Genomic DNA, 18,771 nt, shown 5'->3' with positions numbered 1-18,771 from the left:
AAGAAGAAAAAGAAAAAGAAAAAAGAAACAGCACCATAACAGAGCTCTGCAGCTCGTCTGCAAATATCAGCAGGTATAAGAGTAGGTTTTCAATCTGATCATTGCTCACTTACTCTAGCAGCAGCGTTATTGCTACAGACCTTTTTGGTCTTGGCAAAAGTATCTCCATATTCATAGAATCTGAAAAGCCTAGTACATTAATACCCTCAGGAATGCTCATAAACTGTCCACATCCTGAGATCATAAAATGGGAGCCCTTCTGAATATTACTGTTAAAGAATAATTGGTCTCACATCAACTTAACAGCATATAAACATTCCCAGCTGTATATGCTTTTCATGGATTAAACAGGTTTGTAGCTAAATACAGGTATAAAGCTGTACATGGTGCATTGGGAATTAGGAATAGTACGCACATTGCTTTTAGCAGCATTGTAACTGACTGATAGCCCTGCACACCCAGCAAAATAATTTTTTCTACAAAAGGGAAAGGAGGCAATCACCCTTCTCTGGGAAGAACCTCCGAGTAGACAATTTGCGAGGAGACAAATTTTGTGAGATTCCCTTTATGGAGTTATCCTCACATCATTCAACTGAGGAGTAAGGTGACCCCACAGATCAACTGTTTGGCCTCTGCATATTGCAAATCCATCAGACACACAGGCCCAGTGCCTCAGCAGGCCTCTTCTTCTGACACTCCCTCAGACTCTCTAAAAAACAGGCGCCCATTGGAACCGTACTGCCTGGGCCTCCCCCACCCCTTCCAGATGAACCCGGTACCCCAATTGAAGGAGAATCCCCAGAACAAACTCTGGCCAAAATTGGTGCAGTAAGTTTCATGCAAATTTTCTGCTGGTGGCCGGCCAGAATGGGGAGGGTGACCTGGACCTCCCTGCATGCAGATTCTCTCCTAGGTTGGGATGAAGTGACACCACATAGGTAGACAACCCCCACCCTCCTCCAGCCACAAAGGGTGAGACCTAGCTACAAGACTTCTCCATTCATGTGAGAATGCTTCCCCCATACCACTCCTCTCTCTCCCCCAGTGTCAGGATCTCTGGTTAATATTCAAGAGTATATTTCCAAAGCAGTGCTGTTGCATGAGAACCCTAACTCCCATTCCAAGCTGGATGGCCAAATCCTTATCAGATAGATTGAAAACCAACCGTGGTTTTGTCTTTTTATTATTATTATTACTATTATTATTATTAAAAAGAGCAGATTTAAAAATATTTTAATAACTGATCATATGTGATTGATTCAAGGGATCAAATGTTTCAGCAAAGAAGCCTGCATTTTGGCTTTACTTATAAAGCCAAACAGTTACAATTGGAGGAAGGAAGCGCTTATGCTGAACATTTCCAAAGTCAGATGAAGTTCTCAGAAGAGAGAAAACCAGTATATTCCAAAGCAAGGAAAACAGAGCATAAATGAGATTGAAAAAGTGGATAAAGCCATCAAAATGGCAGAAATAGTTGAGACAGAAACTGAAGATATTTACAAATAGAAAAACAAATTAATCAAAATAATCAGCTTCAAAACTCAGCCCAAAAGGTGACTGGAAAGTGAACTAGTCTTATCTTATTTCAATGGGTAAGAAGTATTTTTGGTTGTAAACTGGAATAGAAATAAAATTAAAGAAAGCTGAGACTTTTATTACAAACTAATATTCACTAACCATGAATACAACAAAGCTAACTGGCTCTATTCAGATCAGGTGATCATTACAAAAGATTATTTTAGCTGTAATTACAACAGTAACACATTCATTTATGAGAAACAATGTAATAAACTTTGGCAGTGGAGAGCTTTATATTTACCAGACTAAATGCATGTTCATTTGAATGACGTAAATGCTTAAACTGAACATTAAAAATGGAGTAATTTGAAGATAATCAAGAAAAATATTTTTAATTGTGCAATGATGACCTACTCCCAGGAGACTTCAGATCCACCCCCCCCCCCCCCCCCCCGATGCTTGGTGCAGCAGGAATTTGCATGGCTCACATAAGGTTGAAAGTTTTTTCCCTATTTTTCACTGCGTTTCCCTTAATCCTTAAATCCTCCATCAATATTGTCGAAACTAAGCATGTCAGATGGATTTTCATCTAGTTTTCCTTTTCTTGAATAACTTTGTTAACCCAGCCAATTAATCTAATAGCTGAATATTAAACAAACTGCACCACAGTGCTTGAGACATTTAGACTGATCAGAGCACTAGGAAATATATTACAGAGAACAATGCTACACTGGAGGACATAATACAGCAACAGGATAGGCCTTTTCCATTTCTAATTCTATGCCAATACGATTTTTGTGGATCTATGTATTCAATAAGGATGACTGAGTTTCCACCAGACTACGGGTTTTTATAGGTGTGGATCTTGGCTTTGTAGAACCAGATGTCAAAGAACTGTAAAAGAGTTTTGCAACAACGCAAAGTAGGAATATGCAGACAGTTTTTTTTTTACCAATAACCAGAACTACATCTGGGATTACATATAAAGGGATACTCAAAATTAAATATGTCCACATTTCAAAGGTTGTAAAAAAAGTTTATATTTATATAAAACCAACAGAAAGATTTCCACAAAAAACTTAAAATAAATCAAAACAGTTGGCTTTGAAACAAATATTCATCTGCAATATCTGAAACCCAAACTTAACAGAATTGAGAACGAATAAAATCGATTATAAACAAAAATGAAAAATTACTTCACTGATTTTCTGTGGTCAAGCAAAGAATTCAGAAAGTAAACCAAGAGCAAATATGGTAATATGTAAATTGGATTTTTATCATTTCAATTTTAGTCATTTATAGTATTAATATAGGTAGAGAAATACTCTTTTTTATTTTATTTTTTTTTTAAAAACTCATGATTTTAAAATTGACCATTTCAGTTTAATCATTGTTCTTCATTCATTGTTCTGGTTTTAAAACCATGACTGTTTAATTAAAGTTCTTTAAACTGAAAGTACTATTGATCACTTCCCTAAAAGGCACTAGAGTTAAACCATGTGCAATTATGTTTGTGTTGAAAACCCAACAGATAATCCAAAAATTTAGTCCATAATACATTTTGAATGTGCAGAGAATATCTATCATAATTGTGTCATATCACAAATATGGGACAAAATATGTAATACTCAGAGGCTGAACATAATATAAAGGAGTAGCACATTAAATACCTATGGTAGTAAGAGGCTTCACAGACTGAGAAAACAACAATTTAGTGGTTCTTCAATATCAGATCATTAAGGCACATCTAAATACGAAGGGGTCAGATTCTGCTATCCTTTTTTACAGAGTAGAACCTTCTCTTTTGCAAATAGTTCCAAGGCCCAAACACTCCTCGCTGTGAACATGGGTTTCAGAAACTTGTACAGAGTTAAATAGCTCAATAGTATGACCAATACACCTACGACATTTCAGGTGTTGAGGAATTATGCCTTAGTGATCACAATATTTTGTGGCACGTACACCAGTTAAGTTGAAGGAACTTTGCACACCTGTTTTGTTTTTGTTTTTTTGCTTTTGTAATTAACTCAGGATGTCATGGCACTGTTTGCTCGAACAATGGCACCTCTTTGTGGACATGCTACATAAAGTAAGCAGCCATTCAACATGCCCCTCACTTCAGGAAGGAGCATGACATACTAAAAAATGGTGCAAACCAACCTCACACTTTAGACAAGCACTTTTCAGACTGTAGTGATGGATCACACATAGTGCATATAACATAGTTCAAAGGAAAATGTATCCTTTTTGCTGGGCTCAGAGATACGATCTTTTAAATAATAATGCAAGAACCTATTTATATACAAGCAGTTTTTAAAAAAATGTTGGAATTATATTCCAAAAGAAATGAGTAGTAAATGAGTAAGGTAGAAAACAACATTATATATATATCAAATATATTCAAGTTTCATTAAAATATTTTGTTTTATGGATGCAGAGTCCTCCTGGGAATGTCCCCAGTCAATAAGATATCTGCAAGTGTGATTTTATATGTGAATCTCTAGCCTAGTTAACAAATGTTTTAATATACAGTGACTATTTATTGGGGAGGGACAGTAATATGTATAAGTTGTTCAGATAAGATGTGGATCATCTTACGTTCTCAAAATTTTCTCTCCAGGACTACCTAATTCACAACATAATATGGTCAGGTGTTATGAATAAGGAGAGAGAATCTTGTGTTTAAGGCATGAGTCTGGGGTTCAATTCTCAGCCCATCCAAAGTCTTCCTGTGTTACCCTGAGCAAGTCATTTAATATCTCTGAGCCCCAGTTCTCCATCTGTAACATGGAGATAATAATACTTTCCTTTCTCCCACCTTTTGTCTTGTCTACTTGGATTGTAAGCTCTTTGGGGCATGGACAATCTGTTATACATTTGTGTCTTACTAGCACCTAGTACATCAAGGCCTTGATCTCACTTGGGGCCTCTTGGCACTGCTATATTACAAACAATAAATGAAGTAATGGATGAGCAGTCCTACTGCTAGGAGCCAGAGTAACAACACTGGCACAGCACGTCTGGCTTGATGGCGCGGATGTTCTACAGATCCTGGGGGAAATCCGCCAGGTTTGTGGGAATACCCTACCGCCTTTTATGCTGGAAGAAAATCATGCACTTTCTGCCTCTCAACAGGATGATCTGAGAAGACCCTCATTAAGATTTCCTCCTTCAGACACCCTTACCCAGGAGATTCAATATTGGAGGGGACAAGCTGGGCAAGTCTAGGAGCTAGGAACTCCTGAATTTTAATCCCAGCTCCACCACAGATTTGCTACGTGTTCCGGGCGTGTAAATTCATTTTTGTATCTCAGTTTCCCTATCGATCAACTGCAGATAGTACTCTTTACTTACTACCTCCAAGGAGTATTGGTGAAGCTTAAATTCATTAATGTTTGTATAGTACTTTGAAAGAAATGAAGGGCTACAAAGGTAATAAATACTGTGATCACCAAAACAACCATCAGACTGGATACAAAGGATAGCTTTTAACCCCTACTAAACTGCCTCATTCAACCATCACAGCCTCAGTCCATTACATGGGGCTGATTAGTGGAAAGGCTTTCATTAAAATGGGCTTTGGACAAGGCCCGGATTTACCATACCAAAAATCAAACCAGAGTTCACAGTATAACGTGGTACTGCAAACAAATAACCTGCTTGCTCCTGCAGTTCATTCTCAGCATAATACCATAATCCTCTGTTTATGACAACATCAATCCTTTTCACAGTAATCAACTGAGACTGCACATGGACTTCATTTTTTAATGCAAAGTGGTTTTAGGTCTATTCAGTGGAGTTGTTTGAGTGTCAAATAATTTTGATGAAAAAACAACACCTGTTTGCAATTTTGTTCCCAATTTTTTTGACCGACTCTACTAGTCAGTTTGATAGGCCAGTCCCGCAACAGCTGACCTGAGAAAATACAATATATTTGGGATTGATTAAAAAGTACTAGAAGCATTCACTATGTGCAGTGTTACTTCTTATTGGCTTTATTAGGATTCTTCCATATTCTACCACTCTTACAGGTTTTTCACACAGCCCATTTTCAAAAGTTCCAGCTCTGCAACTGCTTCCAACTGCTATTCATCAATGAGCCTCTAGGATTCTCAGCAGATCTGTCCACAATTCTCTGTCCCAACGCTCATTTTATATTTGGTACAAATAGTTCTGTTCCTAATAGTTTATAAAAGACTCTGGGGCCTGAAGGAATTGGTCCTACACATTATCATTGGGAACACTGCTTGTCTGCTGGTGGAAGATAAGTACTGCAGGTCTAAAAAGCAAACTAAAATAAATATGCAAATACAGGTAGTTGAGAAAAAACCAGGAGCATATGTTTTGTTATTCTGTAGGTGAAAGGTTTTGGTGGATCTTCAAGAGACACATTAAACATCACTATTTTAGGATAAGCTACAGAAAGTCAGCCTCCTATAAAAACTGTAACAATTTATCTTAAGAAATTGGACTACTGTCCAGTTTTCACGTGAAAAAAAAATCTGCTTTAAACTGATAACCCCGGGGTTAGTAATGAAAGGAAGCTGGTGTTTACTGAATTGTCAGCATTGTTTAAGGACACCGTGAAATGTTTTTACAATACTCTAGGTTTCGCTTTGCATTCTATTTCATACAAAGAGAAACCAAAAGTTTACTATCAAACTAATTAGGCCTAAAAACGACTTACATGAATTCCTGAAATCCATGTGAAATCTATCACAGTCAGTTATTGTGGAAAGGCTTACAGTGAGGATTATGATGCCAAACGGACGATAGACAGATTTGTAAGAAACAAAGATCCTGTTTTCATGCAAAGTAGCTATGAACACATTTCCCCCGTGTTTCCCAGAAGGTGGTGGCAGCGGCAGCACCTCTTTTATAATAAATATTTTATTGAATTTGTAATAAAAAATTGTGCAAAACAAAACTTAAAAGATAAAGACCAGCATTCATATCCCACCACTAAAAGATATTCGCTAAATTAGACCATCTGCTGTCTAGTATAATCTCTAACTCCAAAGAGCTCTTTGTACCCACATGGAACACACTTGACTTCAGTGGTCCTGGTTTCAGTTCAGGTGCTTCTGCAACGTACCAGGGACATCACTGGTAAATAATGGAATGCTCTGAGATTTTTGTAATGTATATCTTCAGGTATACAACTCCAAAGGAACAAGTTAATCAAATAGAACTGGATTCACAGTAGACTCGCACAATCCACAACACAACTGGTCTCAAGGAAGTCAAAGAAATTTCTCATTCGTTCCTAACATTAAACTGGTATTTTCATGTTCTGAAGACAGCTAGCAAGAGTTATTACTGTACAGCTGTTTGGGTCACAGATTATCTTCATTTTTTTGTCTGTATGATGCTAGTGCACTTTAATAATACCTCATGAGACGGTCACCAAGAAATTCTGCAATATTTAAAATTGTCGCCATTTATTCCTATGTGGAGTACATTTTCCTTCAAAGTGAAGTTCTCCAAAACATGACTGTATAAATGGAGCCACGGGTCCATATTTATTTTCTCACAATGATTTCCAGATGAAATGTGGTCTTCCTAACTGCTATCCCTGAAAACTCAACCCAGGGATCCAGTAACAAAGGTTTTGAAAGCCAAATTATGCTCACCTGGCATGATTTTCAGAGGTGCACAGCACCTGTAGCTCCCCCTGACTTAAAGGGACCTGAGGGTGCTCCACATCTCTGAAAATCAATATATTAGTGCATTACTTTAGATAGGGCTGCACTAGTGTAGCTGGTTGAAACTTAGCGACCAGTATTTGGATGATCCACAAGAAGGAATATAATCAGTTTATCCTTGCTTAGTCATTGTCTCAGCAAGACTAACAAGAGTAAAAGAAGTGAAAGCATACTTTAGACCCTGAAATGAACACACTGGACTCTGTGGAGTAAGAAAATGTCATTTTAACATAGCCAGTTTTCAGAATAAAACTGCACACTAAACCACAGAGCGATCATACCTCAAAAGTCTTATTAAATGTTGAACTGTTGCCCACATCAAATGCAAAACTCTTTAGAACACAGCTCAATGTCATCTAAAGCTTGAAGCTCATAAAGAATTCTAACTAATTAATATTTTAATTAAAATTGATTGAATTAGGTTGCAAGAGACTCCTCACTGGTAAAAGAAACACATCTTGTAATATTTTCTTTCACAACTTCTTGATATTAAATAAGGCTCACATTAATAAGGCTGATTAATAAGCTGCAGCAAGATTAATTAAGTGATAATGTCAGTGGAATATGAAGTTGTCACAGAATACAGGTCAGCCAATGCTAAGTAAAGGAGAAGAAAGCAAAGCTCTCTATCAAACAATTAAAGGGGATGCAAAGGCCATAGGTTACTTTCAAAGCAAGAGATCCTGATCCTGGAACAAAGTACTGGACAATAACTTGATTTTCTAGTACACCAAATTTCATATTTAATATGTCATTCCAATGCAGGTTATTTAACCAGAGCTGGCAAAAGTCAGAACCTCTGGCAAGTGGGACATTTTGTTATTTTGACATTTGTTTTTGCCCTGAACTGGGAAGAACCACCAAAATATTTAAATTTTTCATAACAAAGTTCTGAAAAACAAACAGAGTACATTTCCAATGATACACCTCAGACACGATATTCCCATGATGCAATGCAGCCGTTCAGCCAGAGGAGAGACCATGGCGCATCATGCAAGTAGTAATCCCGCCAGCAGCCCAGCCCGTACAAGGTATATGGGGGCATGAGGCATTCAAACTACAACTCCCATGGAGGTACTGTGGCAACTCAGGTGGACACCCATTAATGTCGCTCTCACCTGAAACTAAACATTTTGATTCGGTTTGACAAACTAAAATTATTCACTTTGGGTTCACCCCAATCAGTTTTATTAGTAATGTAAATTTGTGCATGAGACTCTCTTTCTGACTGGTTACAGTACTCAAGTTTTATCTATGCAAATCAGAACAAAACAAAAAAAAACTATTTTGAAATCACAGACTGTGAGGCTAATTTAGGTGTGTAGTTAAAGTGCACATCTCCTGATCCATTGCCTCACTGAATAAGGTCTGTCCTGCATGGGGCTGAGCACTTTTAACTCCCAATGAAGTGAATGAGCACTAAGGACACTCAGTACCTCTCAGAATCAAGCCCTTCATGAGGCAGGGCCAAGTAGGTTCCCTTGCTTTATTTATCCCACCTTACGTGGGAGAAGGCAATCCAGTACTATACAGTCAAATGGTGCCAGATTATGGAATTTCTTTTTAGTTTAAGTTAAAAACATATATGAAATTCCATTAAAAAGATAGTACTGTTGTGCTTTCATAGTTAAGCAAACATACATCAAGAAATACAAAAGTTCAGACTGCATGTGCACCATTAACTCTGCATTAGGTTTCAGTCTTTAGCTACAGAATCATATCCTATTTCTCCAAGACACACTTGATTCCTCTCCCATTGAGGTACAAAATTTGATCTTCCAGGATACTGAGGATTTTTGAGGTGGATACTTCAAAATGAACATTTCCTTATCCTCCATGGCTTTCCCAGGAGCTACTCCTATCAGCTTTCTGGTGCAGTCATGCAGCCACCCAGGTGGCAGTGACACCAGCCTAGTACAGTAGCTCCTGTGGGTCCTCATCAATATGCAAGCTCCCAGGCTGGTGTTTACAAGGGCCTCTAGAACACCAGCTTCAGTTGGTGTCCTGCCTCTTCCCCCCCCCCGCCCCCCAAATAAAGCCATTTTGAAGAAAAATGTAAAAGGAATGCTCACAGGACAAGCATTCTAAACCTACATGATTTTAAAATAATACATGTGAGCGGAGACTGTCCCTTTAATTCAAGTTGGGCTGGATATGGGCAGTTTCACATGGACTGCAAACTAGCTGATGGACTGCACAATAAAAAGTAATGAGGTAGTATGGAAGCTATGTATGTGAAGGATAGTGGGTTCCTACCAGTATTGGGTCTATTCATAGTTAACAGAAACACCATAATTAATTATCTGAATATTGGGAGTTGCTTACAGAATGGTCAAAAAAGCTTCTAAACTAGAAAATACAAAGGGTCATACAAATTACATTTTAAAATCACCACAATTCCAATATACCATAACACATTCTGTCAAGAAAGAAATCTACCGACCATGTGTGCAAGCTCTAGAGACCGTCCATATTCTTCTCAGACAACATTCCAGTTAGCACAGCTTCAGATTGAAGAATCTTTTCTCCTTTTCTCTCTGTATTTTCTGCCTCCGAACTTCTGTCCCTGCTATATTCCAAAATCAGAAAACAAACCACTTGCAAATATGCAAAGAAAAAACACCCAGGCCTCTCTGATGTCTGTGAAACACTTCAATCTGCCTGTTCTAATTTAACTCCTTTGAGTCTGAAAATTCTCCATAATGCAAATGATATATTCCATTTGAAAGAACAGACAAAAAGACTTATTATAAAAGGGCTACACCCATTAAAAAAAATTAAAAATCCACAACCCATTTCAAATAACACCAAGGGACAACCCACGTTATTGTTCATGTCCAGAGCTCATGTGTTCTGGCTTCATAAGGAAACTGCAGCGGATGAATTAAGAAATTTTATTCTATTGTCCAAAGACAATTATCTTTTAGTAAAACCAATCTGACTCATATGAATAATATATGCCAGGATGTCAGACAGCCTGTAAGTACAGTTCTTCACTGAAAATTACTTTTGTAAAAATGACAAGCTTTCGAGCTTACACAGAGTTCTTCTTCGGGTCAGGAAAAGGTACTCAGAGTGTCATACCTAAATACAAGGTGGAATAGATTGTTTAGCGTAGGTAGTTAACACATTTCCAAGGACCACTCAAGGTGAAGTGACCCGTTAAAACTTCATCAGTCACAGGGAGGGGTGGGGGGAAAAAGCTGAGGTGTGAGTGTTTAGTGGCACTGAGTATATTTCCCAGATCTGAAGAAGAGCTCTGTGTAAGCTCAAAAGCTTGTCTTTCTCGCCAACAGAAGTTGGTCCAATAAAAGATATTACCTCCCCCACCTTGTCTCTCTAGTAGCCATGTTGGTCCCAGGATATAACTGAATACAACAATGGAAGATACTGAATTTTGCGGTCTGAAATGGAAACGTCACAACATGAAGAAAAAGGAAGCAAAATTTAACAGTGACATCTACTTCCTGAACAAATGCAAGAAACAAAAACATCTTCCCCAGAGGTCTCACTATCTATAATACTCTGACCATTACACGCAACTCTAAATGTGTAAACAGCTCTTCAAAAGGACTTCAGAAAAAACTAAGGAACCACTTACTAGACCTAACATACTCCAGAAAGGGTGTCCTCAAACAAGATATCATCACATGCTCCCACAGAATAGAAGACAAAAAAAAATCTGGACAATAACCTGGAAATCATGCAAGAAACAACTATCCCAGAAACAACACCCTGAACAACTATCAAAAACCTGACGACAGCCATCCAACACAAAAAACAGAAAGTGGAACCAACTACAACAACTCCGCAACCACAGACCACCACCTCTGGAAGAAACAATGGCACCAGGACCCACCACGTAGACACAGGACCCTAGCACACCCTTCACTATTGGAGCTGAATTATCAGTACACTCCAAGGGGCTGAACTTCTGCCCACTCCACAGAACTGGGCAGAACATATTAATATATGAAGTACTAGAAGCATTCTTCTGCTGACTCCACCTCAAAGAATTCTTTCACAGCATCACCCACAATTAACACATCCCCACCAACAGTCATAAGAAACAAAAAAGACACCCCACAGCGGACAAAATACTCTGGATCAATACATTGATTGCTTCAGGGGAAAATATTGACTATGAAATCTTTAACAAACATCACATTCACCACAATCTCTACGCCATAGAGAGGACAACAATACCCAATCCCTAAACCCACCCATCAGATAGTGATCAAAGCAGCAGACAAAGGGGGAACCATTGCAGTCCTCTACATGATGACTACATCAATGAGGCCAATTGACAACTCTCTAACACCACCTACTATGAAGAACTCAGAGAAGATCCCACCCCACAATTTACCCAAGAATTTAAGGTATCATCAAATCCTTTCCCACCCAACTCCAAGAGAAACTCTACAACCCGATGAACTCACCCTAGGGACCTTCTACATGCTTCCCAAGATACATGGACCAGGCAGACCCATCTTATCTGGCTATCACACTTTTACTGAAGGAATATCAGGACTCACAGAAACCATCCTCAAAGCATTCATCACGCAAAGGGCTAGCTTCCTCCAGGACACAACCAACTTCCTCCAGAAACTCTGCTACATTAATCTCCCTCAGAACACTATCCTTGCCACAATGGATGTCACTTCCCTATACTCTAACATACCTCACAATGACAGCATCACTGGGCTTTGAGCAGGGGGTTGGACTAGATGACCTCCTGAGGTCCCTTCCAACCCTGATATTCTATGATTCTAAGGCTGGAAGTTTAAGCTCACTCCCCATCCTCAGCTCACCCCCTCATGTCTTGCCAAGGTACATCGTATAAAATGGTGCATGTAACATTGTTCTGGAGTTACTGTCATACCTGTAGTTGCCACATCCGGAAATTCATGGGACAGTTCTGCTTTCCCTAGGTCTAACACATGCTCAGCCGAGCATGCAGGTCAGTTTCAAAGGCTCAGATTTACTTCCCATGGTATTTCTTGGTTTTCAGAGGTTTAAGTTTAGCCACTCTCCACATTCTGGAAGGGCACGAGGCACTACCAGGCAACCTTAACTCTGTGTTAACAAAGACTTGTTTTTTTTTAAATAATTTCTCAGTACCCCCATGTACCACAACCCTGTTCTCCCCCCCACACCTCTGGCTCCTTGGCAATGATTACCCCAGCACAGAATGCACTGGCTGCACGTTAGTCCCTTCACCATCTCCTGTCTCTGTCTGTCCAGCACAACCTGGTCTCCCTCCTCCCCATGGAGAGGCACGTGTCATCATGGGACCCCACAGTTTGGGGAGAGGATGGAGAAACAGTGCAGGGACTAGCATGGAGTCAGTGGGGACATTTTTTGAAGGGCTGGACAGATGTTGGGAGCTCAGCTGCAGGGAGCTGTGCACAATGAGATGAATCCCCCCTCTGCACATTTCTGATCTCCTCCTTTCCACCACATTCTTCCCTGAACTGTTCCCTCCCCCCACAAACACACACACTTAACTGCCCCGACTTCCCCAACACTGCTCCAGCTCCTCCAACGTTCCCTCCATCATGCCCATTGTTGTGACCACACCGCAGACATCCTTGCTGCTTCAAGCCCACACCCCCAACTCCATCTTCCCTGACACTCCAATACCCTGCTAAGCTTTGAGGGGCCATGAGCAGAAGGGAAGGTGTTCGGCCTGTGATGAGTGGACGAACCAGCTGGACTCAGGAAAGGGCAGAAAACTGGAGATGCAAAAACCCTACCTTCAGGTTGAGTGGAGGGAAAGAGGCTCTACACATCCACCTGCAATACAGGAGCCTCACATAGGTGTGAAGTGAAAAATCACCCCCCTGAACGCAGCAAGTCTAAGCGCTTTAAAGCGCTAGTGTGGACAGGCTCTGAGCACTGGGAGCGCCTTGTGGAGGTGGATTACCAGGAGCACTGGGAGAGCTCGCGCACAACCACACTCGCACTTCAAAGTGCTAAACGCAGGAGCGCTCCCGCAGCAGCGCTTTGAAGTTTCTAGTGCAGCCATCCCTTGTCTCAACTGAAGGAGGCCGCCCCCATCAACATGATGCACTCTGAAACATTGGCTCAGAGTTGTGAGCCGCTCCATTCATCTTGGTGGGTATTATGCCCTATTGGCAGTTAGTATCCCCACTCACAATTGGGGGGCAGGGAGAGGGGCTCAGACTGCCCCAGATAGAGGCAGAGTCCCCCAGATCTCAGTTCATACATTCAGTTTTTCTCTCTGCCTGATTTAGAGGAGGGATTTGAATTCACACCTCTTACCTCCCGGGTAAGTGCCTTAATCACCAGGCTAGAGAGAGTCGTTACCACTCTCTCTCAGCCCAGTGACTATTTATACAAAATGGAACAGTTTCAACAGGAGAGATTGAGGTCAACCCACCCCAGAATAGTCTAATTAGTCACTCAATGGGAAGCATGAGATCTGAGTTCAAGTCCCTAGTCCGGAGTGCGGATCTAAACCTGGGTCTCCCACCTCCCAGACAAATCCCCAAACCACAGGGCTAAAGATTATAAAGGAGGATGGGCGCACAATGATGGTTTGCTGGCCGGACATGGACTCTTCCAATTTGTTGACAAGCTCCAAACATTTTCGAAACTGAACCAACTATTTTCCTGATTTTTGGTTTCCTGGCTAAACTGGAGAAAAACAATTATTCACCTAGCTCTAATCATGGATTTGAATTTTACTTCTCTTTGCATCCTTCATTATTATTTGCTGAAATCCCCAATCTGTTTCAAGTTGGATACAGTATTCTTTTTTAAATTCCTTTCTTGACCTGTCGTATAATGTTGCTGTTGCAACTAAATACTGGCTGCATTTCATCCCGGGGGTGGCTGCATTTCAGTGGTGAATGAAGCAATCTGTATATATGCAGTACTTTGTACATCAAAGGAGCCCTCTGAGATCCTTTTATATGAAATGGTCAGATATTTAATATTATTATTAAATAATTAACAATTTGACCTAAAAGATTAAGCCTAACATATCTTTTTGTACAGTAATGTGTTTATGAAAAACTCTTTATGGAAATGGAAAGGACTAAACTGACATACAGTGCTATCACTTTAAAAGAATCATGAGCCCATAATTCCTGTGGGAATCCGTACTATAAGAGCTATGAAATCTTTGCACATCACTGTCTACAAGACAGTCTACCCGGGGTGGCGGGTAGGGAGGAAAAAACAGCAAGTGATGGGGATGTGGGGGAAAGTGGAGCTAACGGGGCAGGGCCTTGGGGGGGGGGGAAGGTGGGGCCGCAGGGGCAGGACCTCACGGGGAAAGAGCAGGGCAGGGAATGGTCCAGAACTTCTGCTGGAGTGTCCATTTTTAAATATTACGGAGTTGGCAACCCGAATCAGCCATCATCTTGCCAATTCTATTAAGTCTGTTACTTGGAATTTTACCAGTCTTTCATAACCCTCAAAAGTCCTGCACTCAGCCCTGCGAATCTACATGTGACTCATATTTTAAAATGGTGACACTGTCAATACATATTTGGCAACTAAATATACTGGACCTGATTCATCACTGCATTACTTTAATTTTACGGCAGCGTAAGCCCATTACAATCAGTGGTGAAGCAAGAGAATTATTTTCTTGATATGCTGTAAAGGCCTGTCTCTTCATATCATTCAGAAGTTTATAGCTGTCACAATACTAATATTTTTAAACTGATCAAACCAAAATTATTTCAGTAAGTCTGCATACACTGTATGCAATAATAAATATTTTAAACATGAACAGTAAAAAAAAGACTAAGTCAGAAGAGCCTAGTCCCCTTTACTAATTAAGAATCAAAAGGTTATTTAAAACAATAAAAAATGAGTTCTACACGTACAAGAAAGGATATGAACCAAGACAGTTACATTATCTTTGCATTTTCCTCATTTAAGTGCTCATGAAAAGTGATAGATTCCCGGAAAAGTGAAGACCTTTTAATCTATGGAACAGGTTCAATACTATACAGCACAGTACACTCCTAAGTCATACGGGCTTAAATTCAAACCGTCAGTCACCTTGCAAATTTAAAAAAATGAAAAGTTATATATTTGAGAGGTTTATCTCAGCTTCCAGATGGGGATCTTGCCAACTCTAGTGACTATATCATGTGTTTTGCAATATTGGGTATTTTAGTAAAAAGCCCCAACTCCTGAAGACAGGTGATTAGGTGAGAATTTCAGCTTGCACATTTAAAAAAAAAATTAGTTTCTATCCCTTGTTTTTTTTAGAAACACATGAAAATGGGATCCCCAATGTATCCTGAAGGCTCAAAAGCCAGAAGGCAAATAAAAAAGAACCTCAAATTTATCTTGTTGAAATCATTATTTTTGGGGACTGACCCATGATTTTTTGAACATCTGGGGTCAGCAATACTGAATTCTTTAATTTATTAAATATCATTTGGTCAAGAGTAAGCAGTTAGGTCCCAAACCTGCAGATCCTATTTGCCACAATTGACTTCAGTGGAACTATTCATATTAGTAAGGGGTTCAGGATCAGGACCCCAAATGAAGAATTTTTGCAAATTTTTACATAGACTGGGAGGAAAAAAAAAAAAGAATCCTGAGCTTGTTTCCTGAATCTATCATATCTGGAATTACTTATACATGAGGCTGTTCAGAGAACTACATAGCTAAATTAGCATTCATACACATTTCCACTATGTAAGAGACACAAATGTAAAGTTTTTTGGGCCCCTGGATTCTTCCTTATATACAAATATTTACATGTAGAGAACCTCAGACGAAAGATTCTATATTCTCCATCTCTTTACAAAGAAGTAATTAAGCTTCATACTATTACCTATTAAGTAGGTGAATATCATTATATATATTTTACAGATGAGGAAACAGATATAGAGAAGTTATTTGGCTTGGCCCAGGCCATATGCCAGTCCAAGTTGCTATATAGGCTATGTTTAGTAAAGAAATAACCAGCAAATTTGTTCGCAGTTAGACAACAAGAGCACTATAGTCTGTAGATACAAACATTTGTCCAAAGCGTAGATCTGGAAAATCCATTCGTAACTGCAAACACAAAGCAGAACATGGCAGATATTTCACAACCCTTATTATATACACAGCAAAGAATTCTGTCCTATTACTTTAAAAACAAACAAACAAACCTCCACTCCCCAAAATAATTCATAAAACAACGATGTAATAACTAATTCACTCTGGGGATAGAACTTTATAGTCCAAATTTCATCCCCTAGCCCATTTTTTATGTTCAGACTATAAAACCCTGAAAATAGGGAGTTTGAAATAGAAATCCTGAGATGCTCAACCATAATGGTGCCTGAGGGCTCCTCTATAACAGTTTATTACATAGTATATTTATCTTTTTCTGGATTGTTTTAAAGGGACACAGTAAACAGTTTCCCCATCAACAACAACACATAAAAACAGTGATGAGAAAATCATCCCATTTAAATCAAAGAGCCAAAGCAAAGTTTACACACCACTATTTATCTAGTTTCTGATGCTGACTTCAGAAATAAAATACATTCAAAATACTCACAATGCAAACTGAGATACAAGCACATTCCAGATGCCACTGATTACTAAATATAGATTCATAGATACTAAGGTCAGAAATATTCTACATAAGAGAAGAATTCAGAGGTTAAATCTCTCCAATATCTACTGCACCATCAGCATTTCAACTACAGTTTCCACTAGGGGCCTGATCCTGCTACAGCTGAAGTCAGTGGCAGACTACATTGACGCCAGTGGAAGCAGGATAAGGCAGCAGGAGTGCTGCATCTTGGCCTCGTATATGTATTTGTAATCGATTGAAATCCAATTTTCAAATTGCTAGTTAAGTCTTATTGCTTAATATTCATCTGGTGACAGTAAAAGGATAAAAACAAGCAGCCGAAACAATAGCAATTTTCGCTAATTATGAAAAAGATTTAGATTTCGAATTATGTACGGTAAGTGTCTAGCACTGACGGTTTATTTCAGCTAAGCAGATACAAAAAATAAAACATTTAAAACCACATTCACCGAACAAGAACACTCCAGCAGAGAAGTAGATCACGTCATGGAATGAACCACCCAACTCTGGAAGAACCTGCTTCTTCCAGAACCAGGGGGAACTGGTCAGGGGGAACCTCCAACCGCACACCCCTAGTTGTCACCTATCACCACACACTGGAACCCATATGGAGTATCATTAAGCACTGTACACAGGGGGGGGGGGCACATCCTGAAAAAAATCTTTCCTGCACCAGCACTTCTGGCCTTCAAACAACCCCCCACCCTTCACCATGCTCATCATCAGAAGCAAACTCCCAACAGACCTGGACACATGGACTCAAAGAAGCATCAGATACTGCCAGAACACCACATATCTCCACTGCTCAGTGATCAAATACACCCACAACACACCTTTTTTAAGATCCACAGGTCCTCCACATGTCTATCACATGAGGTGTGCCTCATCCAGTACCCTAAATCACCCAACAACTATATGGGTGAAACAAGACAATCACTATGCTCTCAAAATGCGCTCTCAAAAAAAAAAATGATAAAAGACCATATCACCTATGGGTGAACACTTTTCACAAAACAATCACTCCAAATCTGACCTTGTCAAGGCTGAATCCCCACTCTGTCACTCCAAGTGCAGAAGGTCAGGGCTCGCAAGGATTCTAAAAATTAATACTTGCCACTCCAGGCTTGTATTAAACTCCCAAGGTTACAGCTTTTCTCTGACCTTGTCTTGGTAAATATTGCCACCACCCAAATGCAAAAAAACATCTTTGAACCCAGGAAGGAGCACTTAGGAATTCCTCCCTGTGGGGTATCCTCAAGCCCCTTTGCACGCGCGCGCACACAGAGGGAAGAGCTGAAAAAGAAAAGAAAGGAAATTAGCTGTGGCTACCAGCTAATCAAACAACATGCACAAACCTCTTAGGACACCAAAAATCCAATCCTGTTCTTAAAAAGGTAAATTTTATTAAAAACAAAAAGGAAAAAAATCTGGGATTTAGGCTTTTTGCTAGATCTTAAAAGAAACAATTACAAAAATTAAGCACCCAAACTAGCTTTCTTGAGGATTCAGCTTAAAAGTTACAAGCAAACAAAAGCATCAGGGGTTAGCACAGAGGAGATCCAAAGGCCTTAAAAAATAAACAAAAATAAACCTGATCACATCTAGCTAAACATTCTGATCTACTTACACATTTGGAGTTCAGATAAGTAGTTCTAGGTATGATCTGATGATTTATGTTCATACCTGGTTTAAAGCTGCTTACAGCATTGCTGCTCTGTCCCTCCAGCCCAGAGAACAACAGACAAAGAGAAAGTTTCTTTCCCCATTTTAAAAAGTTCTAGCCTTCCCACTGGCTCTTTTGGTCAGATACCCACTTTTTTTTTCTTCTTCTTTACCTGGTGGACTTTTTAACCTTTTACAGGTCAAGGAAGTGAAAAACAGCTACCAAGAGGAATTTTACAGGTAACTGGCTGGGTGGGAGTCCTTCAAAGGCACCACCCCCCCACTTTATTTATCACAGACCTC

General features: G+C 39.6%; 1 protein-coding gene across 10 annotated transcripts in view; it reads right to left on the bottom strand.

Moving 5' to 3' along the window:
* The window catches only part of MYRIP (myosin VIIA and Rab interacting protein), a 359,689-nt gene that overhangs the window by 280,362 nt on the left and 60,556 nt on the right, over positions 1–18,771 (bottom strand). The window lies entirely within an intron of this gene.

Source organism: Caretta caretta, chromosome 2, assembly GCF_965140235.1.
Source record: "Caretta caretta isolate rCarCar2 chromosome 2, rCarCar1.hap1, whole genome shotgun sequence".
Lineage (NCBI taxonomy): Eukaryota > Metazoa > Chordata > Testudines > Cheloniidae > Caretta > Caretta caretta.
The sequence above is the reverse complement of the archived record's forward strand: the minus strand, read 5'-3'. Positions and strand labels throughout refer to the sequence as shown.